This window comes from Oncorhynchus mykiss, chromosome 8 (assembly GCF_057628025.1).
Source record: "Oncorhynchus mykiss isolate SJ-2025 chromosome 8, ASM5762802v1, whole genome shotgun sequence".
Lineage (NCBI taxonomy): Eukaryota > Metazoa > Chordata > Actinopteri > Salmoniformes > Salmonidae > Oncorhynchus > Oncorhynchus mykiss.
The window spans coordinates 54,236,153-54,248,270 of NC_143029.1; the positions used below are offsets into that span (position 1 = coordinate 54,236,153).

The window sequence follows — 12,118 nt, forward strand, 5'->3', positions numbered from 1 at the left end:
TAGACAGCAAGGTTTAGACAAACCTCAACTGTTTCAAACCAAATGCTAGCCTCTGGGCATTGGGAAATATTGAATATTACAAAATGTTTCCACCCGGTTTCGAACCAGGGACCTTTCGCGTGTGAGGCGAACGTGATAACCACTACACTACGGAAACCGAATGATTGGAAAACTAAGGGTGTGACTGACTTTCGCGTGTGAGGCGAACGTGATAACCAATACACTACTGAAACTAAAGTCTGAATAGCAAATACTGAGAAGTGCGAAGGACCAATCTGTTAAAATGTGTTTCCGCCCGGTCTCGAACCAGGGACCTGTCGCGCGTTATTCGAACGTGATAACCAGTACACTACGGAAACCCAATGAGTAGAATACTACGGGTGTGGCTGACTTTGGCTGGGTGGGACATTTATCGCTCTCAGAACCTAATGAAATCAGAAATTACTTAGTCAATTAATTAAACAATAAGGCTTGAGAAGCCGGGAATTATTGTGTGCAGCGGCTCTTGGAAGAGGCTTGGTGGTTCAAAACTTCTTCCATTTAAGAGTGATGGAAGCCACTGTGTTCTTGGGTACCTTCAATGCTGCAGAAATGACCAATCATTTGAATTTACCACAGGTGGACTCCAATCAAGTTGAAGAAACATCTCAAGGATGATCAATGGAAACAGGATGGACCTGAGCTCAATTTCCAGCCTCATAGCAAAGGGTCTGAAAACTTACGTAAATAAGGTATTTTTAAAATATTTAATGGGTATTATGGCTCTTTCTGTGGAACTCAATTTGGGATATTATGTGAGGTAGACATGAGAAGCCGGGAATTATCGTGTGCAGCCGGAACTTGGAAGAGGCTTGGTGGTTCCAAACTTCTTCTATTTAAGAGTGATGGAAGCCACTGTGTTCTTGGGTACCTTCAATGCTGCAGAAATGACCAATCATTTGAATTTACCACAGGTGGACTACAATCAAGTTGAAGAAACATCTCAAGGATGATCAATGGAAACAGGATGGACCTGAGCTCAATTTCCAGTCTCATAGCAAAGGGTCTGAAAATCCATGTAAATAAGGTATTTTTAAAATATTTTTTTCATTAATAAAAACTATATGCTATCGCTTTGTCATTATGTGGTATTGTGTGTAGATAGATTTTATTTTATTTCATCCATTTTAGTATAAGGCTGTAACGTAACAAAATGTGGAAAAAAGTAAGGGGTCTGAAAACTTTCCGAATGCACTGTACCTATGCAGGCTAGCTTCTTTTCCTTTGCTAGCCAGCCAACTAAATCTATCACACAATCACATCAAGCAGCTGAAATGACAGAAAACAATCTACATTTTTGTTTGTTTTACCTTGGATTATATTGCCATTTCTTTGGATATATCCATTACAATGACCCTGATAAATGAATTTGCCTGGCTCAGAGAAGCTGTCAGTCTGGTCACATTCATACAGATCGCATGGTGGAGGTCCCCAAAAAAACGGCAACATTGATCCACTGGTCGGAGAGGTAGACAGCAAGGTTTAGACAAACCTCAACTGTTTCAAACCAAATGCTAGCCTCTGGGCATTGGGAAATATTGAATATTACAAAATGTTTCCACCCGGTTTCGAACCAGGGACCTTTCGCGTGTGAGGCGAACGTGACAACCACTACACTACAGAAACCGAATGATTGGTAAACTAAGGGTGTGACTGACTTTCGCGTGTGAGGCGAACGTGATAACCAATACACTACTGAAACTAAAGTCTGAATAGCAAATACTGAGAAGTGCGAAGGACCAATCTGTTAAAATGTGTTTCCGCCCGGTCTCGAACCGGGGACCTTTCGCGTGTTAGCCGAACGTGATAACCAGTACACTACGGAAACCCAATGAGTAGAATACTACGGGTGTGGCTGACTTTGGCTGGGTGGGACATTTATCCCTCTCAGAACCTAATGAAATCAGAAATTACTTAGTCAATTAATTAAACAATACGGCTTGAGAAGGGTGGGTATTATGGCTCTTTCTGTGGAACTCAATTTGGGATATTATGTGAGGTAGACATGAGAAGCCGGGAATTATCGTGTGCAGCCGGAACTTGGAAGAGGCTTGGTGGTTCCAAACTTCTTCTATTTAAGAGTGATGGAAGCCACTGTGTTCTTGGGTACCTTCAATGCTGCAGAAATGACCAATCATTTGAATTTACCACAGGTGGACTCCAATCAAGTTGAAGAAACATCTCAAGGATGATCAATGGAAACAGGATGGACCTGAGCTCAATTTCCAGCCTCATAGCAAAGGGTCTGAAAACTTACGTAAATAAGGTATTTTTAAAATATTTAATGGGTATTATGGCTCTTTCTGTGGAACTCAATTTGGGATATTATGTGAGGTAGACATGAGAAGCCGGGAATTATCGTGTGCAGCCGGAACTTGGAAGAGGCTTGGTGGTTCCAAACTTCTTCTATTTAAGAGTGATGGAAGCCACTGTGTTCTTGGGTACCTTCAATGCTGCAGAAATGACCAATCATTTGAATTTACCACAGGTGGACTCCAATCAAGTTGAAGAAACATCTCAAGGATGATCAATGGAAACAGGATGGACCTGAGCTCAATTTCCAGTCTCATAGCAAAGGGTCTGAAAATGTATGTAAATAAGGTATTTTTAAAATATTTTTTTCATTAATAAAAACTATATGCTATCGCTTTGTCATTATGTGGTATTGTGTGTAGATAGATTTTATTTTATTTCATCCATTTTAGTATAAGGCTGTAACGTAACAAAATGTGGAAAAAAGTAAGGGGTCTGAAAACTTTCCGAATGCACTGTACCTATGCAGGCTAGCTTCTTTTCCTTTGCTAGCCAGCCAACTAAATCTATCACACAATCACATCAAGCAGCTGAAATGACAGAAAACGATCTACATTTTTGTTTGTTTTACCTTGGATTATATTGCCATTTCTTTGGATATATCCATTACAATGACCCTGATAAATGAATTTGCCTGGCTCAGAGAAGCTGTCAGTCTGGTCACATTCATACAGATCGCATGGTGGAGGTCCCCAAAAAAACGGCAACATTGATCCACTGGTCGGAGAGGTAGACAGCAAGGTTTAGACAAACCTCAACTGTTTCAAACCAAATGCTAGCCTCTGGGCATTGGGAAATATTGAATATTACAAAATGTTTCCACCCGGTTTCGAACCAGGGACCTTTCGCGTGTGAGGCGAACGTGACAACCACTACACTACAGAAACCGAATGATTGGTAAACTAAGGGTGTGACTGACTTTCGCGTGTGAGGCGAACGTGATAACCAATACACTACTGAAACTAAAGTCTGAATAGCAAATACTGAGAAGTGCGAAGGACCAATCTGTTAAAATGTGTTTCCGCCCGGTCTCGAACCGGGGACCTTTCGCGTGTTAGCCGAACGTGATAACCAGTACACTACGGAAACCCAATGAGTAGAATACTACGGGTGTGGCTGACTTTGGCTGGGTGGGACATTTATCCCTCTCAGAACCTAATGAAATCAGAAATTACTTAGTCAATTAATTAAACAATACGGCTTGAGAAGGGTGGGTATTATGGCTCTTTCTGTGGAACTCAATTTGGGATATTATGTGAGGTAGACATGAGAAGCCGGGAATTATCGTGTGCAGCCGGAACTTGGAAGAGGCTTGGTGGTTCCAAACTTCTTCTATTTAAGAGTGATGGAAGCCACTGTGTTCTTGGGTACCTTCAATGCTGCAGAAATGACCAATCATTTGAATTTACCACAGGTGGACTCCAATCAAGTTGAAGAAACATCTCAAGGATGATCAATGGAAACAGGATGGACCTGAGCTCAATTTCCAGTCTCATAGCAAAGGGTCTGAAAATGTATGTAAATAAGGTATTTTTAAAATATTTTTTTCATAAATAAAAACTATATGCTATCGCTTTGTCATTATGTGGTATTGTGTGTAGATAGATTTTATTTTATTTCATCCATTTTAGTATAAGGCTGTAACGTAACAAAATGTGGAAAAAAGTAAGGGGTCTGAAAACTTTCCGAATGCACTGTACCTATGCAGGCTAGCTTCTTTTCCTTTGCTAGCCAGCCAACTAAATCTATCACACAATCACATCAAGCAGCTGAAATGACAGAAAACAATCTACATTTTTGTTTGTTTTACCTTGGATTATATTGCCATTTCTTTGGATATATCCATTACAATGACCCTGATAAATGAATTTGCCTGGCTCAGAGAAGCTGTCAGTCTGGTCACATTCATACAGATCGCATGGTGGAGGTCCCCAAAAAAACGGCAACATTGATCCACTGGTCGGAGAGGTAGACAGCAAGGTTTAGACAAACCTCAACTGTTTCAAACCAAATGCTAGCCTCTGGGCATTGGGAAATATTGAATATTACAAAATGTTTCCACCCGGTTTCGAACCGGGGACCTTTCACGTGTGAGGCAAACGTGATAACCACTACACTACGGAAACCGAATGATTGGAAAACTAAGGGTGTGACTGACTTTCGCGTGTGAGGCGAACGTGATAACCAATACACTACTGAAACTAAAGTCTGAATAGCAAATACTGAGAAGTGCGAAGGACCAATCTGTTAAAATGTGTTTCCGCCCGGTCTCGAACCGGGGACCTTTCGCGTGTGAGGCGAACGTGATAACCACTACACTACGGAAACCAAATGATTGGAAAACTAAGGGTGTGACTGACTTTGGCTGGGTGGGACATTTATCGCTCTCAGAACCTAATGAAATCAGAAATTACTTAGTCAATTAATTAAACAATAAGGCTTGAGAAGCCGGGAATTATTGTGTGCAGCGGCTCTTGGAAGAGGCTTGGTGGTTCAAAACTTCTTCCATTTAAGAGTGATGGAAGCCACTGTGTTCTTGGGTACCTTCAATGCTGCAGAAATGACCAATCATTTGAATTTACCACAGGTGGACTCCAATCAAGTTGAAGAAACATCTCAAGGATGATCAATGGAAACAGGATGGACCTGAGCTCAATTTCCAGCCTCATAGCAAAGGGTCTGAAAACTTACGTAAATAAGGTATTTTTAAAATATTTAATGGGTATTATGGCTCTTTCTGTGGAACTCAATTTGGGATATTATGTGAGGTAGACATGAGAAGCCGGGAATTATCGTGTGCAGCCGGAACTTGGAAGAGGCTTGGTGGTTCCAAACTTCTTCTATTTAAGAGTGATGGAAGCCACTGTGTTCTTGGGTACCTTCAATGCTGCAGAAATGACCAATCATTTGAATTTACCACAGGTGGACTCCAATCAAGTTGAAGAAACATCTCAAGGATGATCAATGGAAACAGGATGGAACTGAGCTCAATTTCCAGCCTCATAGCAAAGGGTCTGAAAATGTATGTAAATAAGGTATTTTTAAAATATTTTTTTCATTAATAAAAACTATATGTTATCGCTTTGTCATTATGTGGTATTATGTGTAGATAGATTTTATTTTATTTCATCCATTTTAGTATAAGGCTGTAACGTAACAAAATGTGGAAAAAAGTAAGGGGTCTGAAAACTTTCCGAATGCACTGTACCTATGCAGGCTAGCTTCTTTTCCTTTGCTAGCCAGCCAACTAAATCTATCACACAATCACATCAAGCAGCTGAAATGACAGAAAACGATCTACATTTTTGTTTGTTTTACCTTGGATTATATTGCCATTTCTTTGGATATATCCATTACAATGACCCTGATAAATGAATTTGCCTGGCTCAGAGAAGCTGTCAGTCTGGTCACATTCATACAGATCGCATGGTGGAGGTCCCCAAAAAAACGGCAACATTGATCCACTGGTCGGAGAGGTAGACGGCAAGGTTTAGACAAACCTCAACTGTTTCAAACCAAATGCTAGCCTCTGGGCATTGGGAAATATTGAATATTACAAAATGTTTCCACCCGGTTTCGAACCAGGGACCTTTCGCGTGTGAGGCGAACGTGATAACCACTACACTACAGAAACCGAATGATTGGTAAACTAAGGGTGTGACTGACTTTCGCGTGTGAGGCGAACGTGATAACCAATACACTACTGAAACTAAATTCTGAATAGCAAATACTGAGAAGTGCGAAGGACCAATCTGTTAAAATGTGTTTCCGCCCGGTCTCGAACCGGGGACCTTTCGCGTGTTAGCCGAACGTGATAACCAGTACACTACGGAAACCCAATGAGTAGAATACTACGGGTGTGGCTGACTTTGGCTGGGTGGGACATTTATCGCTCTCAGAACCTAATGAAATCAGAAATTACTTAGTCAATTAATTAAACAATAAAGCTTGAGAAGGGTGGGTATTATGGCTCTTTCTGTGGAACTCAATTTGGGATATTATGTGAGGTAGACATGAGAAGCCGGGAATTATCGTGTGCAGCCGGAACTTGGAAGAGGCTTGGTGGTTCCAAACTTCTTCTATTTAAGAGTGATGGAAGCCACTGTGTTCTTGGGTACCTTCAATGCTGCAGAAATGACCAATCATTTGAATTTACCACAGGTGGACTCCAATCAAGTTGAAGAAACATCTCAAGGATGATCAATGGAAACAGGATGGACCTGAGCTCAATTTCCAGTCTCATAGCAAAGGGTCTGAAAATGTATGTAAATAAGGTATTTTTAAAATATTTTTTTAATTAATAAAAACTATATGCTATCGCTTTGTCATTATGTGGTATTGTGTGTAGATAGATTTTATTTTATTTCATCCATTTTAGTATAAGGCTGTAACGTAACAAAATGTGGAAAAAAGTAAGGGGTCTGAAAACTTTCCGAATGCACTGTACCTATGCAGGCTAGCTTCTTTTCCTTTGCTAGCCAGCCAACTAAATCTATCACACAATCACATCAAGCAGCTGAAATGACAGAAAACAATCTACATTTTTGTTTGTTTTACCTTGGATTATATTGCCATTTCTTTGGATATATCCATTACAATGACCCTGATAAATGAATTTGCCTGGCTCAGAGAAGCTGTCAGTCTGGTCACATTCATACAGATCGCATGGTGGAGGTCCCCAAAAAAACGGCAACATTGATCCACTGGTCGGAGAGGTAGACAGCAAGGTTTAGACAAACCTCAACTGTTTCAAACCAAATGCTAGCCTCTGGGCATTGGGAAATATTGAATATTACAAAATGTTTCCACCCGGTTTCGAACCGGGGACCTTTCACGTGTGAGGCAAACGTGATAACCACTACACTACGGAAACCGAATGATTGGAAAACTAAGGGTGTGACTGACTTTCGCGTGTGAGGCGAACGTGATAACCAATACACTACTGAAACTAAAGTCTGAATAGCAAATACTGAGAAGTGCGAAGGACCAATCTGTTAAAATGTGTTTCCGCCCGGTCTCGAACCGGGGACCTTTCGCGTGTGAGGCGAACGTGATAACCACTACACTACGGAAACCAAATGATTGGAAAACTAAGGGTGTGACTGACTTTGGCTGGGTGGGACATTTATCGCTCTCAGAACCTAATGAAATCAGAAATTACTTAGTCAATTAATTAAACAATAAGGCTTGAGAAGCCGGGAATTATTGTGTGCAGCGGCTCTTGGAAGAGGCTTGGTGGTTCAAAACTTCTTCCATTTAAGAGTGATGGAAGCCACTGTGTTCTTGGGTACCTTCAATGCTGCAGAAATGACCAATCATTTGAATTTACCACAGGTGGACTCCAATCAAGTTGAAGAAACATCTCAAGGATGATCAATGGAAACAGGATGGACCTGAGCTCAATTTCCAGCCTCATAGCAAAGGGTCTGAAAACTTACGTAAATAAGGTATTTTTAAAATATTTAATGGGTATTATGGCTCTTTCTGTGGAACTCAATTTGGGATATTATGTGAGGTAGACATGAGAAGCCGGGAATTATCGTGTGCAGCCGGAACTTGGAAGAGGCTTGGTGGTTCCAAACTTCTTCTATTTAAGAGTGATGGAAGCCACTGTGTTCTTGGGTACCTTCAATGCTGCAGAAATGACCAATCATTTGAATTTACCACAGGTGGACTCCAATCAAGTTGAAGAAACATCTCAAGGATGATCAATGGAAACAGGATGGACCTGAGCTCAATTTCCAGTCTCATAGCAAAGGGTCTGAAAATGTATGTAAATAAGGTATTTTTAAAATATTTTTTTCATTAATAAAAACTATATGCTATCGCTTTGTCATTATGTGGTATAGTGTGTAGATAGATTTTATTTTATTTCATCCATTTTAGTATAAGGCTGTAACGTAACAAAATGTGGAAAAAAGTAAGGGGTCTGAAAACTTTCCGAATGCACTGTACCTATGCAGGCTAGCTTCTTTTCCTTTGCTAGCCAGCCAACTAAATCTATCACACAATCACATCAAGCAGCTGAAATGACAGAAAACAATCTACATTTTTGTTTGTTTTACCTTGGATTATATTGCCATTTCTTTGGATATATCCATTACAATGACCCTGATAAATGAATTTGCCTGGCTCAGAGAAGCTGTCAGTCTGGTCACATTCATACAGATCGCATGGTGGAGGTCCCCAAAAAAACGGCAACATTGATCCACTGGTCGGAGAGGTAGACAGCAAGGTTTAGACAAACCTCAACTGTTTCAAACCAAATGCTAGCCTCTGGGCATTGGGAAATATTGAATATTACAAAATGTTTCCACCCGGTTTCGAACCAGGGACCTTTCGCGTGTGAGGCGAACTTGATAACCACTACACTACGGAAACCGAATGATTGGAAAACTAAGGGTGTGACTGACTTTCGCGTGTGAGGCGAACGTGATAACCAATACACTACTGAAACTAAAGTCTGAATAGCAAATACTGAGAAGTGCGAAGGACCAATCTGTTAAAATGTGTTTCCGCCCGGTCTCGAACCGGGGACCTTTCGCGTGTTAGCCGAACGTGATAACCAGTACACTACGGAAACCCAAGGAGTAGAATACTACGGGTGTGGCTGACTTTGGCTGGGTGGGACATTTATCGCTCTCAGAACCTAATGAAATCAGAAATTACTTAGTCAATTAATTAAACAATAAGGCTTGAGAAGCCGGGAATTATTGTGTGCAGCGGCTCTTGGAAGAGGCTTGGTGGTTCAAAACTTCTTCCATTTAAGAGTGATGGAAGCCACTGTGTTCTTGGGTACCTTCAATGCTGCAGAAATGACCAATCATTTGAATTTACCACAGGTGGACTCCAATCAAGTTGAAGAAACATCTCAAGGATGATCAATGGAAACAGGATGGACCTGAGCTCAATTTCCAGCCTCATAGCAAAGGGTCTGAAAACTTACGTAAATAAGGTATTTTTAAAATATTTAATGGGTATTATGGCTCTTTCTGTGGAACTCAATTTGGGATATTATGTGAGGTAGACATGAGAAGCCGGGAATTATCGTGTGCAGCCGGAACTTGGAAGAGGCTTGGTGCTTCCAAACTTCTTCTATTTAAGAGTGATGGAAGCCACTGTGTTCTTGGGTACCTTCAATGCTGCAGAAATGACCAATCATTTGAATTTACCACAGGTGGACTCCAATCAAGTTGAAGAAACATCTCAAGGATGATCAATGGAAACAGGATGGACCTGAGCTCAATTTCCAGTCTCATAGCAAAGGGTCTGAAAATGTATGTAAATAAGGTATTTTTAAAATATTTTTTTCATTAATAAAAACTATATGCTATCGCTTTGTCATTATGTGGTATTGTGTGTAGATAGATTTTATTTTATTTCATCCATTTTAGTATAAGGCTGTAACGTAACAAAATGTGGAAAAAAGTAAGGGGTCTGAAAACTTTCCGAATGCACTGTACCTATGCAGGCTAGCTTCTTTTCCTTTGCTAGCCAGCCAACTAAATCTATCACACAATCACATCAAGCAGCTGAAATGACAGAAAACAATCTACATTTTTGTTTGTTTTACCTTGGATTATATTGCCATTTCTTTGGATATATCCATTACAATGACCCTGATAAATGAATTTGCCTGGCTCAGAGAAGCTGTCAGTCTGGTCACATTCATACAGATCGCATGGTGGAGGTCCCCAAAAAAACGGCAACATTGATCCACTGGTCGGAGAGGTAGACAGCAAGGTTTAGACAAACCTCAACTGTTTCAAACCAAATGCTAGCCTCTGGGCATTGGGAAATATTGAATATTACAAAATGTTTCCACCCGGTTTCGAACCGGGGACCTTTCGCGTGTGAGGCGAACGTGATAACCACTACACTACGGAAACCGAATGATTGGGAAACTAAGGGTGTGACTGACTTTCGCGTGTGAGGCGAACGTGATAACCAATACACTACTGAAACTAAAGTCTGAATAGCAAATACTGAGAAGTGCGAAGGACCAATCTGTTAAAATGTGTTTCCGCCCGGTCTCGAACCGGGGACCTTTCGCTTGTGAGGCGAACGTGATAACCACTACACTACGGAAACCGAATGATTGGAAAACTAAGGGTGTGGCTGACTTTGGCTGGGTGGGACATTTATCGCTCTCAGAACCTAATGAAATCAGAAATTACTTAGTCAATTAATTAAACAATAAGGCTTGAGAAGCCGGGAATTATTGTGTGCAGCGGCTCTTGGAAGAGGCTTGGTGGTTCAAAACTTCTTCCATTTAAGAGTGATGGAAGCCACTGTGTTCTTGGGTACCTTCAATGCTGCAGAAATGACCAATCATTTGAATTTACCACAGGTGGACTCCAATCAAGTTGAAGAAACATCTCAAGGATGATCAATGGAAACAGGATAGACCTGAGCTCAATTTCCAGCCTCATAGCAAAGGGTCTGAAAAGTTACGTAAATAAGGTATTTTTAAAATATTTAATGGGTATTATGGCTCTTTCTGTGGAACTCAATTTGGGATATTATGTGAGGTAGACATGAGAAGCCGGGAATTATCGTGTGCAGCCGGAACTTGGAAGAGGCTTGGTGGTTCCAAACTTCTTCTATTTAAGAGTGATGGAAGCCACTGTGTTCTTGGGTACCTTCAATGCTGCAGAAATGACCAATCATTTGAATTTACCACAGGTGGACTCCAATCAAGTTGAAGAAACATCTCAAGGATGATCAATGGAAACAGGATGGACCTGAGCTCAATTTCCAGTCTCATAGCAAAGGGTCTGAAAATGTATGTAAATAAGGTATTTTTAAAATATTTTTTTCATTAATAAAAACTATATGCTATCGCTTTGTCATTATGTGGTATTGTGTGTAGATAGATTTTATTTTATTTCATCCATTTTAGTATAAGGCGTAACAAAATGTGGAAAAAAGTAAGGGGTCTGAAAACTTTCCGAATGCACTGTACCTATGCAGGCTAGCTTCTTTTCCTTTGCTAGCCAGCCAACTAAATCTATCACACAATCACATCAAGCAGCTGAAATGACAGAAAACGATCTACATTTTTGTTTGTTTTACCTTGGATTATATTGCCATTTCTTTGGATATATCCATTACAATGACCCTGATAAATGAATTTGCCTGGCTCAGAGAAGCTGTCAGTCTGGTCACATTCATACAGATCACATGGTGGAGGTCCCCAAAAAAACGGCAACATTGATCCACTGGTCGGAGAGGTAGACAGCAAGGTTTAGACAAACCTCAACTGTTTCAAACCAAATGCTAGCCTCTGGGCATTGGGAAATATTGAATATTACAAAATGTTTCCACCCGGTTTCGAATCGGGGACCTTTCGCGTGTGAGGCGAACGTGATAACCACTACACTACGGAAACCGAATGATTGGAAAACTAAGGGTGTGACTGACTTTCGCGTGTGAGGCGAACGTGATAACCAATACACTACTGAAACTAAAGTCTGAATAGCAAATACTGAGAAGTGCGAAGGACCAATCTGTTAAAATGTGTTTCCGCCCGGTCTCGAACCGGGGACCTTTCGCGTGTGAGGCAAACGTCATAACCACTACACTACGGAAACCGAATGATTGGAAAACTAAGGGTGTGACTGACTTTGGCTGGGTGGGACATTTATCGCTCTCAGAACCTAATGAAATCAGAAATTACTTAGTCAATTAATTAAACAATAAGGCTTGAGAAGCCGGGAATTATTGTGTGCAGCGGCTCTTGGAAGAGGCTTGGTGGTTCAAAACT

General features: G+C 40.8%; 3 non-coding genes across 3 annotated transcripts; all 3 read right to left on the reverse strand.

The window, feature by feature from the left end:
- Positions 1-4,607: 4,607 nt before the first annotated feature.
- trnav-cac (transfer RNA valine (anticodon CAC)) lies at positions 4,608-4,680 on the reverse strand. The gene has a single exon. It is a non-coding gene; the product is annotated as a tRNA-Val (tRNA).
- A 2,674-nt stretch (positions 4,681-7,354) lies between these two features.
- On the reverse strand, positions 7,355-7,427 carry trnav-cac (transfer RNA valine (anticodon CAC)). Its single transcript has one exon. It is a non-coding gene; the product is annotated as a tRNA-Val (tRNA).
- Positions 7,428-10,370: 2,943 nt separating this feature from the next.
- On the reverse strand, positions 10,371-10,443 carry trnav-cac (transfer RNA valine (anticodon CAC)). The gene has a single exon. It is a non-coding gene; the product is annotated as a tRNA-Val (tRNA).
- Between the last annotated feature and the right edge of the window lie 1,675 nt (positions 10,444-12,118).